This window comes from Schistocerca piceifrons, chromosome X, assembly GCF_021461385.2.
Source record: "Schistocerca piceifrons isolate TAMUIC-IGC-003096 chromosome X, iqSchPice1.1, whole genome shotgun sequence".
In the NCBI taxonomy this organism is placed as follows: Eukaryota; Metazoa; Arthropoda; class Insecta; order Orthoptera; family Acrididae; genus Schistocerca; species Schistocerca piceifrons.
This window is the reverse complement of record NC_060149.1, coordinates 215620097-215638657: the sequence shown is the minus strand read 5'-3', so window position 1 is coordinate 215638657 and position 18561 is coordinate 215620097. Positions and strand designations below refer to the sequence as shown.

The window sequence follows — 18561 nt, the reverse complement described above, 5'->3', positions numbered from 1 at the left end:
TCTCCATGGTCAATTCTAGACATTCTGCATGTGGCCCATGCCCATTAAAAACATCCTGAGATGAGGGATGTAACACATAGAACCGACCATGGAGGTGCACCTGAAACTACAGGTGTTCAGCTATATATATATACTTGTCTGTTAAAACTGCTCAAAATAATCGATTCCTGAAATAACCAATTTTCAGTTTTTTATTGCTATTATTTCCAGTAATAAACATAGACAATGAACAGAGATCGGATGAAGGTAAGACTCCCTCAGAATTTTGCATTATACACTTCAAGATCGAAATAAAACTTAGTCCATATACTGTTTGCTACTTTTCTTAAAAAGTAATGAGGGGTGAGATGCTACAAAGGATCACTAGTATTCTCCTATGGGTTCAAATTTTTTGAAATTTTGCTCAAATATTATGTTGTAACCAAGGCTCATACAACTATTTGGGCATAACAAATAGTCAGTGCTAAAGTATGAAAACTAAGTTTGGAGAACTAAAATTTTCCATGTTACGTTGTCCATCTGCAAGGGCTGCAAAATGGATAAAGGCATACTATGTAGACACAGGCAGCAGATCAGCTACTTTCTATTTCTAATACAAACAATGAATGAATTTTTAAGTTTTTAATTTTCTACTGTTGCCTTAATTTCCTTTCTCTTTTATTATTTCTTAGAACTGGTAGACAAAGACAAAGATTTTGTGTAAAATTTGTAGTGATCTTTTTCTTAAACACTTCGAAAGGGAAGCCCATTTTGTAGTCAAATATATTTACTTTCTAACAAGAATGAGCATAAAAGTTATTTTTTGATGAAAAAACTAAACATGCTCTTTCAAAAAAGTAAAATAAACTGTTTAGATAATGCACAAAATAGAATATTTAGCAGGAACAATTACTTGACAAGAGTTAAAATTTCAGTATTGAATTAATCCATTGGACAATTTTCATTGTCCACTCTGTTCATAAATACTCATTCTATAGCGTGTGAATCTAAGTCGACTCTTTTCATTAAAACAATACTATTCAAAGACGATACCAATCCTTCAGAAGCCACAGAACTTCCTGCCAGTGATAAATATTTTTGAGCTACAAATGACAAGCCTGGCATACACCTTTTACACTGCCCCCCCCCCCCCCCAAAAAAAAAACCCACACATTGAAAGGATCACTGCTTCTGAGTGAGGACAGAAGAAACCTTATCGTATCAACAATGCTCTACTAATTCTTATGTCATGTTTATTGCTCATTTCTAACTGCTGGTGTTATTGAAGTAGCTCTGATTGCTTTTCTCATTTTCTATAACAACCCAGTTTTTCAAAGATGGAAATTTTATGAATAAACATTACTTGTTTATTTAAAATCCAAAAATTTTAGCAACACTCCTATGACAAATTGATATACTGGTAGAACACCCAACACCTCAAGAAGTCAAGTTTATAACTGTATATATTGACAGCAGTTACCTTATCACACAGTTATTTACTGTTCGTTACGTTTATGACTTTTTTCCACTTCTCATTCTCTTGTTCATGGTTGTGATCAACTTTGTTCCTGCTGTTTGGATACTGCCTTAGTGTGTGTATCAAGTGAGTACTTGTTCGTAGTATTTAATTACGAACTAGCAAAAACTATGTATGCTTATACCATTTCAGCCTATGCTGCTATTTCTTTTAGGACATCTCTTTCTTCCACTTTATTTCATTATTAACCCTCTGTTGTAGTCTCAGTATTAAACAACTTCTCCTCAAAAAATCATTTTCGGTATTTCTGATCCACAGAGTAATGTAATTTGAATAACTTCTCCATACAAACTTTTCTTTCTCGCCGTCATCATTTTTTTTTTACCATATCTATGAGTTCATTTTATTTATTGTTAGTTTTGCCTGAGATATTCTTTTGAAATTTCTCTATTATTACACTCTTGTTTAGCAAATAACAGACTTAAATATTCACATTCATCACCAGAACTAGTTCCTCTTTCCTCAGTATTCTTTATTCTACTGTCATGAGATGAAAGGAGTAAGATTTTTGGCAAGGGAATATATGGGAACTGCAGCCATAATGGAGAAGACGAAGAAGAAGGAAGGGGACAAGCAAGATAGAATTAGATAAAACAAATGATGGTACTAATGGAAGGAAGAATGAAAGGAGATCTTTGGAAAGAGAGAGATGCTTGTAAAAGAAGATGTGAGAAATGGACAATGAGGCTGTAACATATTTTGGGGAAAAAGTAAGGTGGAAATTTTTTGTATAATTTGAAATTTTCTTGTATAACTGCAGAATTATTTTTACTTATTAGTTCTGCTGTATATTTCCCATTGTGCAGAGTTGTCCTTTGATACAAGATTTTAGAAGATTTGGAATTTAAGACTGACCTTTTGCTCTTTCTGGATATGTAGGTGTGCTGTCTTTTAATATTCTTTCAGTTTTTTTCTAGCACCTTTGTACGGAATGTAACAGTTAGGCAACATACTTATGGTTTCCAAACATCTACTTGCTACATTAAGAAAGCCTTGATGGTAACTTAAAAATATATGTGTAAGGATTTGATACAGGAAAAATTACGCAGTATCGCAGAGAGCATTATTGAACTGGCAGAATGAACTTGGCATGTTGCTTGAGTTATCAGGTAAGCTATAAATTCATTGACAGTGCATTACTAGGGAAAGAGAGACTCCTGAATGTATGGACAATGGGCAACAATGGGAAAAATACAGTGGGGCATATCAGCACTCTATTAAATTGACTAAGCATATGAGTAAAATGAATTAAATGATTTACCTTGTAAATAGTGAGTCTCATTGTTTCACATGTATAAAAAAATATAACAATCTCTATTCACAGAACAAGATAAATTTTGCAGGTCGCATGTCAGCGCTTACCTCCACTACAAACTATGTCAGATATGTATACTAAAAACGATACAGCCCTCATCAAATATGTATGAAGAACAAAGAACAGGGACGTTCTAATTTATGGAAACTTTTTGTTGATTCCTGCTGATGTGTTGCTGAAGTCATGGGACACAGGATACATAAGACAGCAAACTGTTACCAGGTCTTTAGCTATAGACATTCTATGCTGGTTGTATGTCTTCAAACACTTAAAAGAAAATAACAGTCCTGGCACTGGGTCTTACAACATGAGAGACCTCACCTATCATGACAATGACACTGAGTGACATTTAAACTGGTGCTGACTGTGATTCATTGTACCGTACTGCTTCCTTACAACTCTGTTACTTTGTGCCAGGTGTGCACAACAAGACTGCCTGTATACAGCCTGTTCATTACACACTCACGGATCTCAAAAACACGGACATATATGTAAATGAAGAGAAAATAAAGATTTCTTAAGTTAGACTGACCAGAATGATACACTATGTGACAGGACTGTTGTATTTACCCAACACAGTATGTTATTATTACTCCCAGCTGCTATTCCTCTTATTGAGTCTTCTCTTTGAACCTATGATGAGGTTACTGCTTGCTGAGAGAAGGTATTTGGAGGGGGAGTGATGCTTCACCAAGGAGTGTTCCCATAAGCCTTCTTGACTCCTGCGTGAGCTTGCTTTTTTTAATGCATTTCAATGTGCTTTGCCCAACAGAATGGTATAACATTATCTTGCTCTTAAAGGAAGAGAAGGGAGTAGGTACTCAATTGTATAGACAGTTTGCTCAGAGACCAAAAAGTACTCAGGTATCAAAGTAGAAGACAGAACTTCTTCCATTTATCATGATTCACTTGCGCCATTCCTCCCAGAGTGCTACAAAATTCAGCAGTGAATTCATATGGAAGATAAACAGAAGAACAATGTCAGAAAAAATGCCCAAGTAACTGAATGTGGGGTTGGATTCTGCATAAACCCATCAGCATATTTTGATGGTAATTTAAAATATTGCCAAATGGAAATCTACAACTCTTACATAAGTTAAATGTTACACAGTTTTAGGTCTCCTAAGGAATCAAGGTGATGATTTACCCAAATCTTTTCACACCAATATTTTCTGAAGGATTCTTCTACATTAATCCAAAAGGGCCTCATAATTCACAAACATCTCTTAAAATTTCATTCCACGCATAAGTACACAAACCCCTGAAGTATGAAAACATTTTATGAGTGTGTTGCACAATGAGAAGTTGCCACATGGTGTAAAGTGGGAACTTATGAACTGTGGTTCAGAGGTCGGAAACTGAAGCATGTTTTAAATGCACTTCTACTCAGCCTAATTCCCTCCCTCATGGTGCTCTGCATCCAAAATTTTTGATGTGGTGAACTAGATGACTTGTGAAACATGTAACCATAATCAGACTACAATTGTTACTGTCAGCCTAATACAGAGTGAGTTTCGGTTGTTTGCAGTGTGTATTTTCTGAGCTTGTGTTTTGCTTGCTGTTCACACATAAGGGCAAGTTCTGTCTGTTTTTGGTTATTTTTCAACAAATAAGAAAGGTTGAGTGGCATACTTATAAAAGGATTTCATATTTGTTGTTAAAGAAGGTTACCATTAGTGAATATAGGTAACTGTAAGACTGTGATGCTCTTCATCACTTTCATTGTTACTTTCTTGCACGCTTTTGATTATTTCTTCATCTGTTAAAGTTTGGTCCGCATCACAGTTTTCCTCATTCAGCCACTTAGTAATATCTTCATCATCAAATTCTTCTCCTCCTGGAAGGTTGTAGAACATGTCAGTGTACAAAGTAATTGATAATTCCAAATTGACTGGCTCATTGTGTCACTCACTACTGGATCCAACTCGGCATCAACGGATGGCTACAGTTTTCTCCAGCTCTTCATTATGGTAGCGCTGTCCACTTTATCCCATGTTTCGGCTCCTTAGAAGACAACAGTACGTATGTTAATTGCTTTCCACACCTTCAGCATAGTCTCACTTTCATTCAGCAAGGAGATGAGAAGTGAATGTCGATAATGACATTTAATTGATTCCAAAATTCCCTGGTCCATGGTCTGTATTAGGGCTGTCACATTGGGTGGCAGAAAGAGTGTTTGCATATCATCGGACTTTAGAGAAACATCTGAAGAATGACTGAGAGCATTGTCAATTATAAGGATAGCTGTCAGTGGAAGCTTTGTCTTCTTTAGCTCTTTTCTCACTGCGGGTACAAATGTTTCATGGAACCACAGCGAAAATATTTGTCTGTTCATCCTCGTTTTCATCTGAGCACAAAACTGCATTGGTAGAGTATTTATGTCAGTGTGTTGAAAACAACGTGGACATTGGGTTTTTCCAATCACCATAAGTGGTAGTTTATGAGTCTCACTTGCATTACAACCCACCATTAATGTTATGTGCTGTTTCTGTTGCTTGTAACCATGAGCTTCCTTCTCACTGTTGGCAGCTAATGTTTTTGAAGGAAGCGTCTTGTAAAAGAGTCCTGTTTCATCAGCATTATACAAGGCATCAGCAGTTAAATCTTCTTCCTGTATTATCTTCTGTATCTTGCTTACAAACTCATCAGCATCCTTATCGTTAGCTGAGCGACTTTCCCGGTGACTGTCAGCTGCCGAATGCCATGTCATTTTTTCCAGTTTGATAGCCAACCTTCGCTCGCTGCAAACAAGTTACTACCGCCAAGTTGTTTGTTAAATGCAGCTGATTTTTCCTTTATAATCGGGCCACTGACTGGAATTCCTTTACTGTGTTGTTGTATGACCCATCTATAAACAGCTACTTCCAGTTCTTCATTCTCACTCTTTCGCATAACTTTCCGTTTTCCCAACTCACTATCAAATTGTGTTGAGTACTGTCGAATAACATCTTTCTTTTTGATGTTATAAATAGATGATCGTCGAACATTAAACTCAGCAGCAATGGCTTTCTGTGAAGAACCTCAATTTAACTTATCTAAAATTTCAAGTTTCTGCTTGAGGTCTAGTGTAACATGTTTCCTTTTAGAAGACATGATTCCAAACTGTAAAGAAAGCTACAATTTCGAATACAGTATATAAAGCACTGTTTAACTAAGCATTGTTGCACACAATAATTCATTGTGCATGTGTTTTTGGATGTACACCGGATTACTGAGAAGCTGGAATACTGAGGGCCGGATTAGTGAGAGTCTAGTGTAGTTTCATCTGGTAAATGTAGTGGGGAGACTAGTTGGGAATCAAACAAGGAATTCACCTGAAGCTGCAGTATAGATAGTTCAGATAAATTGATAGAGTAACAGAAAGTTATAATCTATAACCTTCATGCACGATTAGGGTACCTTAAGCAATAACTACACAGACAGCTGGAAGAGAGGCCATCAGTAATGTTATGTGCTCTGATTGTTTTATTTTGAATGTTTGGTCAGCTGTCAAAGAGTCCAGTGGAGAGGAACCTTTGTTTGTTGTGCAACTGCTGTTACGCATATTTTCAAAAGACGCTTAATGGCAATTGCACATAAGAGAGTAAATTTTACTTGTGAGCTTTTCTAAGCATATTTTGTCTGATGATGATTATTCAAAACACGTCATAAGTGAACTACATAGCGATCAAGACATTTCCAAGGAATTACTATACACCAAATCTGAATGGTTGCATACCTCAAAAAAGGACGACTTTATCAGTCAAATGGAACCTGACCTTTTTGACTGTTTCTCCAGGGAAAATAATGTTGATGGTGCTACTAAAAACTAAAACCTGATAATACAGTGTACTATCAAACTAAAGTAAAGAGAAACAGTGGCACAATCATTTACAATACTTTCACTGATTATTTTTTAGTTAAATATTGACACTGAAATGAATCAAGTTGATTGTATTTCAAAAAAGTAAAAAAAAAAAAAAAAAGATTTTGTGATATGACTCCATATCTTGAACACTTGGCAGGCAGTTTACAATACTGACAACTTTAATGACAAATATATGAGAAAAGTACTACCACAGCTGTATCTTGAGAATGTCTTTATTCTATCACACGGCTAGTTTTGACAGCTCATTACTATCATCCTCAGGCCCTGTTTACCAAAGAACATTTACACAATTCCAATATTTGAAAACTAAACAACTATAAGACAACAAACATAAAAATTATGGTACTCTAATGTACTAGTTGAAGCAACCTTAAGGTAATATTCTGCGAAGTACCAACAGAGTACATATGTAGTACCTCCATTATTTTTTTCCCTGCTCTAGTCCAGTAATGTATTAGTGTATAAAACATAAACAGAGAAGAAACCTGAATCACAGCCACAAAACACATGGCTGTCATCATATGTGAAAACAATGGAATCTAAAAAGGTACTACTGTATAAATTCAACAAAGGGTCCCAAATATCAGACATGATCCAGGTAAAGATGTTCATTAATGCTTAAAGACGTATGCCAAAGGTGTATATGTGATGTAAGAACCTAACGGTAGAGGTGAAACCAACCCCACTGCAACTGTACATGAACCACAGAATTTTGTGACAACCTATCGCCAAGAACCAAGAACTGGAAAAGCCCTCCCCTCAAAACCTTTGATAACTATGTACCCTTAAATAACCAAAAAGGCCAGGCCTCAAATATTATGTTCACTATTACGCCCTGACTGCAAGAAATAAAACAAAAATATCCACTTCAAACAGTATATTCATCAATATAAAACCCTCCTTGAAATAAAATGAATGACAAACTTACTAAATTTTCACAAAGCTTCAAATCTGCCTTTGGCAGTTCTTTTTCTGTAAAAAAATTAAAAACAAAAATTCATTACTACTCAGTCAGTTTCAATAACTAGTGGTATTAGAATACCACATAGGATGAAACTGAAGCTGTATCATAAAATTAAAGACAATGACAGGTCAGTTACAGAATTTGACTACTGACAATGCTGCAAATTACTGAAGAATGGTGTGAGACTCTGTAAATCACTTGATATAATTTTGCTAATGCACCAGAAGTCTTTCAGAAATCTCTGGAACAAACTATTGCCAACATTCCACAATGCATCAGTTATCTGGATAACATAGTGGTCACAGGAAGAACTCATGAGCATACACTGAATGTCTGGCAAATATTTTCAGTGCTTTTGACAGCTAGGCTAAAGTGTAGCTTGACAAAATGCTCCTTTTTCAGGTTTGTGTTGATTATATAGGATATTTCCTTAGCTGGGAAGACCTTAAACTGACATCATAGGTTACCCAAAGAACATAAAGGAGCTTCAGGTTCTTATGTGCAAGGTCATGTATTATGCCCCATTTACATCCCAAATTACAACACTAGCCCAACAGTTGAATCAATTGCAGAGAAAAGGGGCCCCTTTCAAGTAGTTCGTGGGCTGTTACCAAGTATTTCTTAAGCTGAAGAAATGTCTCCAAACTACTACTTGTCTGACCTGGTATCATCCTCATGTACCTTTAGTGTTGGCCATGGACACATCATCATATCGCAATGGGGCCTTTCTTTCACATATCGTGTTTGTCTCTATGGTACTACCTGGGGAACAAGAAAATTATTCCCACATAGAGGAGGAGGCGCTGGCAATTATCTTTGGTATCCAGAAGTTCTCATTTTCCTATGTGACAACAAATTTCATCGGATCCCAAATCATAAGCTGTTGTTAGCCATATTTGGCCCTAAGTCAAAGTTGCCTAAATGGATGTCTCAGAGGTTACAACACTTGCCTCTTCTCTTGTCTAATTACCAATATTCCATTCATTAACGTATATTGACCCAACACGTGAATTTCAGATGTGCTGTCACAGTGACTATGGGTCCCAATGAAAAATGTGATAAACAAGACTGACTGCTTTCACACTGGTTCACAACTGTAACAGTTGATGGAAAAATTTCCCATCACTTCCAGGCATGTTGCAGACAGATTTGCCAGTTTCTACGAACTTACAAACCGGCTGGCCACAGGCCCTTCTAATGCCATCCTCACAGGAACTTCATTATTTCTTTTCACAAATTATTGAGTCAAGATAACAGTCAGTATCGAGTAGTGAGTCCAGAGGTTCTGCATTCCCATATACTGCTACTCCTGTATCAGTGTCACTGGGGCATTTCCAGAATGAAGAATCTGGCCTGGCAACATGTGTATTGGCCATGGATCAATGAGGATATTGTGCACGTGGCTCAACAGTGCCAAGCTTGTCAGACATAGCAACCTGCACTGCCTGAAGCTTGCCAGCCATTGCTTATGCCTATCCAGCTATGTGATCAGGTGGATGCAGACTTTTAGGATCCTTTCCAAGGTGCCATGTGGTTGATTTTTGTACCTGGAATGGAATCAAGAACATTACCGCACCTCTGTTGCACCCTGCCTCTAATTGGATGGCTAAACATTTTGTCTGAATGTTAAAACCACAGTTGGAAGACCTATCAAAATCCATGGCCACCAGTTCTGCACGGCTTTTCTTTTTACTGTCCTACTGGGTGGCACCGATCATGATCAAAGCCCAGCAGGACTATTGCACAGTAATTTCGTGTTAGATCTACTTCAACCTCCATTGATACAAGAAGAAAAAGAAGCAGTCACATTTTTTAAAGTAGCCGTCCCTGTATGGATAGACTTGTTCACACATAAGCCTGGCTAGACATTCCATCACCATCCAATCACGGCTGCCAGCTGATCCTGATGACCATATCTCAAGGCATACCCACACCTGACGGCATCTTTTGCTGGTACCTGAACCAGCTCTGTCTGCCTCTTCTGCAGCAAGATCCACCTTTGGATCTGGCACACATGTGGGGGCAGACCACCTTGTCCACTTCACAGACCAACAACAGGAGACATAAGGGTCTGGTTCCAAAACGACATCCCAGGAGCGGGAGCCTCATTCTTCCTGGTTTTCCAGCCACCTTGAATCATGGTTATGGATCAGGACCTCGACGATATGCTTCCCAGTGTGTCCTGGGTCTGATGTCAAACCCACAGTCTTCTCTGGAACTAACAGCAAGTTGAGAGTATGGCCCCACAGTCTCCTGCTTCTCTGGTGCCATACCCAGAAATGGCTCCTCTACCACTGACAGCACCCAAAGCCACACCTCGTCCTCCTCTGCTCTGGCCAGGATAGTTCTGGCCCTATGGGCTGATTCAAGGGGGGAGTGATCTTGTAACCGAACTGGACGTATTATGCATGTGTCTGGTGTGGCATGGGAGGACACATCTGCTGGTGTCAGGTCAAGTGGCAAACATCCACAGCAAATTTAAGGGTTGCCAGAGACCGTGATGGTCTCACTTGTCAACCACCCCATGCTTACAGCAAGCTCTCTGGTGTATCCATTGATGAAGACCCTAAGTTATGTGGTTTGGACTTTGTTGGAACCTACCAATGACATTTGGCTAGCATATGGATTTGCCAGTCTGCCTGATGTGAGACTGTCTTCATTCATTGTTAAACTTACCATTGTTTTTTCAGTGAATGAACTGGCAGCATATGGGTGAACCGAGAGTGTGGTTCATACCCAGGAGTTCTCCAGCACTGATGTGCAAGTTATTCAACAAATATTCAGAGTACTGTATTGACAACGTATATCCACCTCCAGAAGTTTCTTGTTTTGTGTATTTCCCGAAGAGTCAGAAACTAGTACTCTCTATGACTTAATTGTAGTTGTGCTTAATAGAATATGTGTTGTAGAAGAAGCATACTTACAACAAAAACTATATGGTCAGTTGTGGAAAAAACAAAAACAAAAATCTATGCACAGTGTTGAGTCACAAAATGTTCTCTCTCTTCTGTAGGAGAACATAACTGTTAGTGACCCATCAGAGTTTTGCAAAATATTTAGTAACCATCTCATGGTTAGTAGTTAGCAAGTTAGATCAAAATTTTATTGGTACAAGCTGCTGCTCGTGCACCAAGACAATTATGTAGCATACGACTACAACTACATTATAAGAGGGAAGAAAGAAATAATGTTTCAAATACAGGGAAATTTCCTTGGTGCCAGTGTTTTTTAAGGATCTGATAAGGTAATTTATGGCAACGTAGAAACACATCTCAGTAAACATAATTTGTTGTCAGAGTCATAGTATAGCTTCAGGAACCAAGCAGCAACACAAAAATTTATACTGGGTGTTTCAAAGTGAGGGAGTTGGCCAAGGGTTCTGTCCTAATTATATATCAAACATCTGCCACTAAACATGACAGTTGGTTAGAAAACATTTTACTTGTAGACGGCCCGTATCATTTCATTGTGAAAGGTATATAATACAAATAATTTAGCAAACTGGCTAGTGAGTAAGATCATCTCATGGCTCACAGAGAGCAGATTGTCACTGAACTAAAACAAAACATATTGAAAATAGTTTGTTTCTTGTAAAAGTGAAATTTTACTGTCACAAGGTGATCAAACAAACTAGTAAAGTCATGCTCATTAAATTTTAAAGACTGAAGATAAATTCTACGAATCTTGAAAATATCATATTCAAGAGCTTGCGCAAAAACTGAATGAAAGATGTACTCGCACCACCAATACTAAAATATGAACGCTTATTAACTTATGTTCTATTTATCGTGCAACAGCATGTTTCAGTACTACTTTGTTTAACAATTTAGGATATTCTTAGCCCAGAGAAACAATTAGAACAAACTGCAATATTAGTCTGTGAACTTCACACAGGGTGTTGCCCATGCATATAAATTCTAACTTGTGTGCGTGTGAGGGGGGGGGGGGGGGGGTTGGGTTTCACTGATGGCCTTTGAAGTAATGTGGACACAATAATAAAGAGCTGCTGAATTTACTTAGTGAACATTAGAGATAGAAGAGATTTGCATTCCCTTAAATGCCACATGGAAACCTATGCACATTTCTATAGGTTCTTATTGTTATTGTTGCAATTCTTATTTTTTTCCATCTATCTTCTGTGAGTTTACTTAAATTTCTAATTCAAGTTAATTTCAGTAGCAATGTGGATTTACTGAAATAATTTTGTAATCCCTTTTTTTCGTGCATTGCTGTAATATAAAAAAACACCAGAGATAATGATTTATTTATTTTACGAGACTCCTTATAAATACATTTAGTTCAGTGGTGTTCCAACTTGCTAATACCACTAGAAAAATAATATTTTGTCCATCTGTGTAAAATGTCAGTTTCAGCTTCATCTTTATTTGAATGTTTCAACCCAGCCATTTCTTCAGGATTGGTAACAAAAATGAATCATTGGGAGCTAAATTTGATGGTGTGTAATGTGGAAGCATGTCATACAGTTTTGCAACAATTATCCTAGACGTGGAGGAGAATCTTATTACGCAAGACAACTCTCTCCTTGGTCTGTTAATATGTTTAACCTAAACTGCATTGTTCAGTTTGTTCAGTAGTGATGTATAATACTCCCTAGTGACAGTTCTACCTTCTGAATGTAAAGATTAAAAGGCAGCCAGGACAGGTCATTCCAAATGTATCCAGAATGAGTAAATATATCAAGATGAAATTTTTGCTATGGTATAGTGGACAGTGTGGAAAATTTTCTGATGTATGCAAGAAATTTTTAACATTTGTAGCTGTTGAATTATGACATGGATTTAACTTTTTAAACAGAGCTGTATACTTTTTTCTGTGACATAGAAAATATCTTTTGAAGAGGATTTTCATGACACAACATGAGTGGAATTGGATCAAATAGTAATACAGTACCAGTGCTACAAAATACTGTCCCACCATCACAAAAAGAAATCTCACAAATGTTTACCCTTCTGTATCAAAAGCAAGCAAACACACAACTCAGGTATGATTTGCGTAACAGTCTGTGCACTGCTGCTGCTGCTGTTGTGATCATACAGCTTGCTCATGAAGCTATTCAGACTTGTATAATGTATTATATGGCAGTCAAAAAAGTGGTTATGGTTTTTGTTTGTAGCGAATGTTGCCAAACTGCTACAGCTGCAGTGTAGTTGCATGTTGAAAAGTATTGTGATTGTGTCAAGCCCTCACAATGTTTCTGGAAACCTTTAGAAAAAAACCAGAAACTGGAAATTTGGAATAAAATATTTCCCCAGAACAGATACCAAGGAGAGAGATTCAACTAACTTTTCAGCAGAGGTAACATGCAGTCCACACGGCACTATGAGGCAGTTTCATTGTGCTAATGGGGTCAGCCAAGGAGTGTTCTGTGAATACTATATTCCCATGCATTACATCCATGTTTTGCTACACCAGCTGCTTCATGGTAATACCGTATATACTCGAATAATTCGCGCACCCCAATTTTGAGGAAGAAGGGAAAAAAATTTATTTTTTGCTTTAATTTCTTTTATTTAAAAAAAAATTGTTCCAACGTTATGATGTGTTCAAAAGTATGTATAATAACTACTGGTTTGAAGCAACGCTGCTGTACAGGTTGATACATCGTTAAAACGCAACCGATTCAGCGGCGTGCAGCTCGCCGGCTGGCCCATTAGACGGGCGGGCGGACGGACGGGGAACATCATCACCGCCAGCCGGGACAATAGCAAAAAAATGAATTGTCTTATTTAAGAATTTGTTAATACGGTACGTGCAATAAAATATTTTAGTCAATACCGCTACGATTCCTCTCTTACCACTCTATTCATCACTTTCATCGTCATCACTAGCGGGAGAATCATTGTCTTCACCATCTTCCCATAGAGCGTCGTCCTCTGTTCCATACAGTGATTTTGTGATTCCACATTTTTTGAAGAATTTTTTCACCAGTGGTTGCGGAATGGAGTTCCATGTACTTTTCACCCATTCACAAATCTTGGACAAATCCGGCCGTTCGATTTTTCCACTAGGTGTGAACTTATTGTTTTCATCAGCCATCCATTGCGTACATCGCTGTTTAAGTGCAGCTTTAAATGGCTGGTTTATAAACACATCTAGTGGTTGTAGGATGGATGTTAGGCCTCCAGGGTTAATGACCAAGTCAGTTTTTCCTTTTTGTAATTTGTCTCGCACTTCCTTAGTTGTATGTCCGCGGAAGCTGTCCAGGACCAACATATTGCGTAAATTCAGTAACGCACCACGACGACGTTGCCAAACATGTGTCACCCAGTCAATTATAAGTTCATTGTCCATCCACCCTTTCGGATTCGCTCTCACTAATAACGGTATAAGGTGGTAGCTTTCGTCCATCGCCAGTTACACACAACATCGCTGTACATCTTTGTTTCTCACTGATGCCAGTTCGTATCATGATACTGGATTCTCCTTTCCTGTTCACTGTGGTGTCGAGCGGCATCTCAAAATAGACTGGCGTTTGATCCGCATTACCAATTTGCGATAATATATAGGACTGTTTACGGCGCAGATTTATCACATAACGATGAAAATTTACTATTTTTTCCTCGTAATCGCCTGGAAGCCGTTGGGCGATAGTAGTTTTCCTCCGGAATCCAAACCATTTCGGTTGAAAAATCTTGATAGCCAGCCCCGGCTAGCTTTGAAACTGGTAATGCCTAGTTCTTTGGCTAAAGACAATGCTTTAAGTTGGCACATTTCACTCGTCACCGCGCATTCGTATTGTCGCTTCTCATCTACATAATCGCAGAGCCTTTTCCCGAGGTCCGGATGCTTCGCTTTTTGGCCGCTAAATGCCCGGCGATTACTATTAGTTTCTTGAAGATGCGTTTTATTTTTTCGCCAATCGCGAATACATCTCTCACTCACGTCGTACTTTCTTGCTGCTGCACGGTTTCCAATATTCTCGGCTTCTTTAATAATTTTCACTTTTTCTTTAGCAGAGTACGAGCGATAACGAGAACTTTTAGCCATAATTAACAAGTTTGAAGACGTTAATACTTCACTCCTAACGTGTTACTGATGCGTCACAGACTGAGGCCGCAACAATGTAATAGTATAATGGGATGTATTGTTGGAGGCGGAGCAGTACCAACAATGTTTCGAATAATCCGCGCACCCCAGTATTTCGTCCTAAAATTCGGGAAAAAACATGCGCGGATTATTCGAGTATATACGGTAACTTTCAAAATTTATTATAGTCCGCTGACAGGTATCTACAAAAGCTGCAGTGTGATGTGATGTTTCTATACAATATTTTGTTTGTAAACCATAAGAAAATCACTCTTCACAATATGTACAACAGGACAGTTGAAGATAAAAAAAGAAAAAAAAATGGTTCAAATGGCTCTGAGCACTATGGGACTCAACTGCTGTGGCATAAGTCCCCTAGAACTTAGAACTACTTAAACCTAACTAACCTAAGGACATCACACACATCCATGCCCGAGGCAGGATTCGAACCTGCGACCGTAGCGGTCGTGCGGTTCCAGACTGTAGCGCATTTAACCGCTCGGCCACTGCGGCCGGCTAGTTGAAGATCCATGCTGGCTGTCTCTCAGTATGCGGCGCAGGTTTTTCAAGAATTGCATCATTAGTCTGTGAATCGCTGATAGGAATCTAAATAGCAATAAGCATCAATAGTTTCAAAATCAGAGACTGCTGCAGTTATTAAAAGATATCTAATAGGACGTACGGCAATCCATGTGGCGCAAGTGTGACTGGTTTGCTTTCCATTCTGCACAGATAAATAGAAACGTTGTTAACAGAAATTTAAAGGTCGTTGGATTGGTAGCTTAAGAAATACAAAATAGCGTCCACATACACTAGACTTATCACCTCTGGACTTTTATCTGAGGAGAAAATATGTCTTACACGAACCTGTGCTGTGATACATCCAGATTAAATTCATTGTGTAGTATTGTCTGTCTGGACTCACTCTATAGCATGTATCAATACTCAAGTTCAACATTTTGAGCACTTTATAGAACAGTCGTAATAATACACACACAAATTGTATCTGAGTTACACTGTACATTTTTGACATAATGTCATCGGCAATGCAAGATTCTTGGATATCCTGAGCACTCAAAATATTCCTGGAACACATGACCAAACTAAAAACAGCAGATCTGGATCTTCTTTAAAATTCGTTGGGGTTAAGGGGAGTACAAAAGGTGGTATGAGTATAAAATGTCAATTTTTACTTATTTATTTTTGAAGACTGTTGTTTGGAGTTCCCTCTTTAATTTGATGTATGTTTCATTGGTTTTTAATTTATTTTGAAATAATTTACTGCACAAATAATTTCTACAGGTTTCATGAGTAGTTTTTCAGTCATAACAAGATATCTTGGGATCTGTTTGCTATAGAAGCCAGTGCTTTACGTTGATTTATAGTAAACATCCTGCTAGATTGATTGCTTTGATATCACTTCCTGTATGTGGTAGAATGCACGGTATCATCCACGTTTTGTAAGATGCTTTACACATTTCACTTGGACTTGTTGCTCATTGAGTTGTGTTTCTCTTCTTAATATGACTCCACCATTGGGAATATTTAAGAGAGAATAAATAAGGGCAAGAGAGTCTACAGAATATGTCCCGTTGGAAGTTTAAATCCAGAGAATGAGGTTAGGGCAAGCAACACTGAAAAGAATTCTTCACCACCAAGTGCTTCGAAGAAGCAGCTCATGAATAGTATTAAAGTGTACAGTGAAACCAGTACCAGTGATACCAGTTTAATATTAGGAGTAAGTGTACTAAATTAATGTTTAATGAAACTACATGCTTTAATTTGCATGGTGGAGAAATAATTTCTGAAAATGTCTTCAAAAGAAATGGTTTAGTTCTTTGTTTGGAAGTCTCCCATTCAACTTGTGAGAGTAAGAAAGTATTTTCGATATCTAAAAAAAGTAAAAACAATGACTTTTTTGAGACAAACATCAGATACTTCTATAGGCTGAGGTGCATCGAAGAAGGCCCTAGGAATGGAACTTTGGTGAGCTCTTATGAATTTGTCAAGCCCCCTACTAATGTTTCAAGATACACACATGCCTCAGGGGAAACAGTATAAGTAATTTTAGAAGAATAACTGAATTCTGCAACAGAGGAAGCACTCAAAGAAAATAATGATAAGAATGATGTATGCGTTGCATTTGATGGATCATGGCAGAAAAGGGGCCAGCTGCCAAAAGTATTGATACCAGGAAGGAGCTTGATGTTGAAGTATTGTCAAAACATTGCCATGGATGCATACACAAAAGTTCATACTAATAATGAAAAGAAACAATTGCATGAACACAACTGTCACAAAACATATACGGAATCCAGTAGAGGAATGGAAAGTGCTTCAGCTGCGAAGATCTTTCAGTGTTCTCAAGAACAACATGGGTTTTGTTATGCTATATTCATTGGCGATGGCAATTCCTGTTCATTCAAATCAATAATTGACAGCAGACCCTATGATGACCTAACCCTGGAAAATTTAGAATGTGTCAGTCGTGCAGAAATGAATGGGTACCCGGCTGCATAAAGTCAGGCAAAACTTTTCTAGCAAAAAGCTTGAAGATGGCAAGACTATTAGAGGGCATTTGACTGATAAAACAAGCAATCAGTTAAGTGAATACTATGGCCAAGCCATTAGAAAGAATACAAAAAAATCTGGTATAAATGAGAAAAGCAGCATTGACAACGTTTTGTTTTTCTGCAAGACATCAAGTGATCAGAAGCCACTACACAACTTGTGTTCAATTGACTGGTGTAAATACCACGAAGCTGAGGCAGCAGGGGTCGAATACACCCACAGAAACACCATGCCTGAAGGTTTTTGGAGCAGTAATAAAGCTAACATATAGAGATCTAGCACATCCAGATCTTCTGAAGAATAGCATCACAGGAAAAACTCAAAATGCACACGAGTCTTTCAACAATATTGAATTGACCTGGGTGCCCAAAAATGATGAAAAACTATTTTTTTTGCAAATGTTTCCCATCATCTCAGAAACTACTTTAACTACAGCTCTGATGTTTTTATCACTTACTGACAGTGGTATTATGTTTCTGTAGATCTGCAATGGTAGAAATAGCATAGTTTGCTCATAACATAATTAGTTAATTTTTTACAACCTTCATTAAGAAATTCATATCTTGTTTCCTAATAAAGTTAGATACTTGATCGTAGATTAGTGAATGTATGAGATATGACTCCATATCCCGGCAAAGTTTTGTTTTATTATCTTGGGTAGTTCCTGAGGAAATGGGATATAAATATGTTAAATTTAACATTAACAAGGATATGGCATTTGTACTCCCCTTAAGCTTTCTAAAACCAAGTACTTTATTCCAGCTCATAACCAACATTTTTGGGGAAAAGTGGACATATTTAACATGTGACTGTTTTACACAATCACAGTAAACAAGCAGTTAAACATACTTTACATCTCTGAAGCTTCACAGTCATGCAATGTGTTTTGACTGTGTTCATCTCATCTCATATCTGTGAAAGCACTGGAATTTCATCTACTTTTGGAAGCATTACTGTAACCACAGCTGGAGACATTACTAATGAGAAGAAGGATGGTTTGTTCTGAGCACTAGAATTTCCGAAAACACTACAGATTTTTTTTTCCTGTCTGCAGTACAACAATGAATACTTGTTTGCAAATGTAAAGACAGTTTTTTTCCCCATTTGTGATTCCTACACCTATGCAGGGCGAGTTAGAAGGAAAGGTACATGCTCTGAGGGCTAATAGTATTGGCCATTCAGAACAGAAAACTTCAAATCAACATATGCTCTTTTCTTAACTGTATCCAACATACAGCTGTTCAAAAATCGTGTGTCAGTTGCGTGCCCTTCACCAACAC

General features: G+C 37.7%; 1 protein-coding gene across 1 annotated transcript in view; it reads right to left on the bottom strand.

Annotated features, from left to right (window-relative positions):
* Nucleotides 1–18561, bottom strand: part of LOC124721165 (presequence protease, mitochondrial) — a 98490-nt gene that overhangs the window by 18169 nt on the left and 61760 nt on the right. The window lies entirely within an intron of this gene.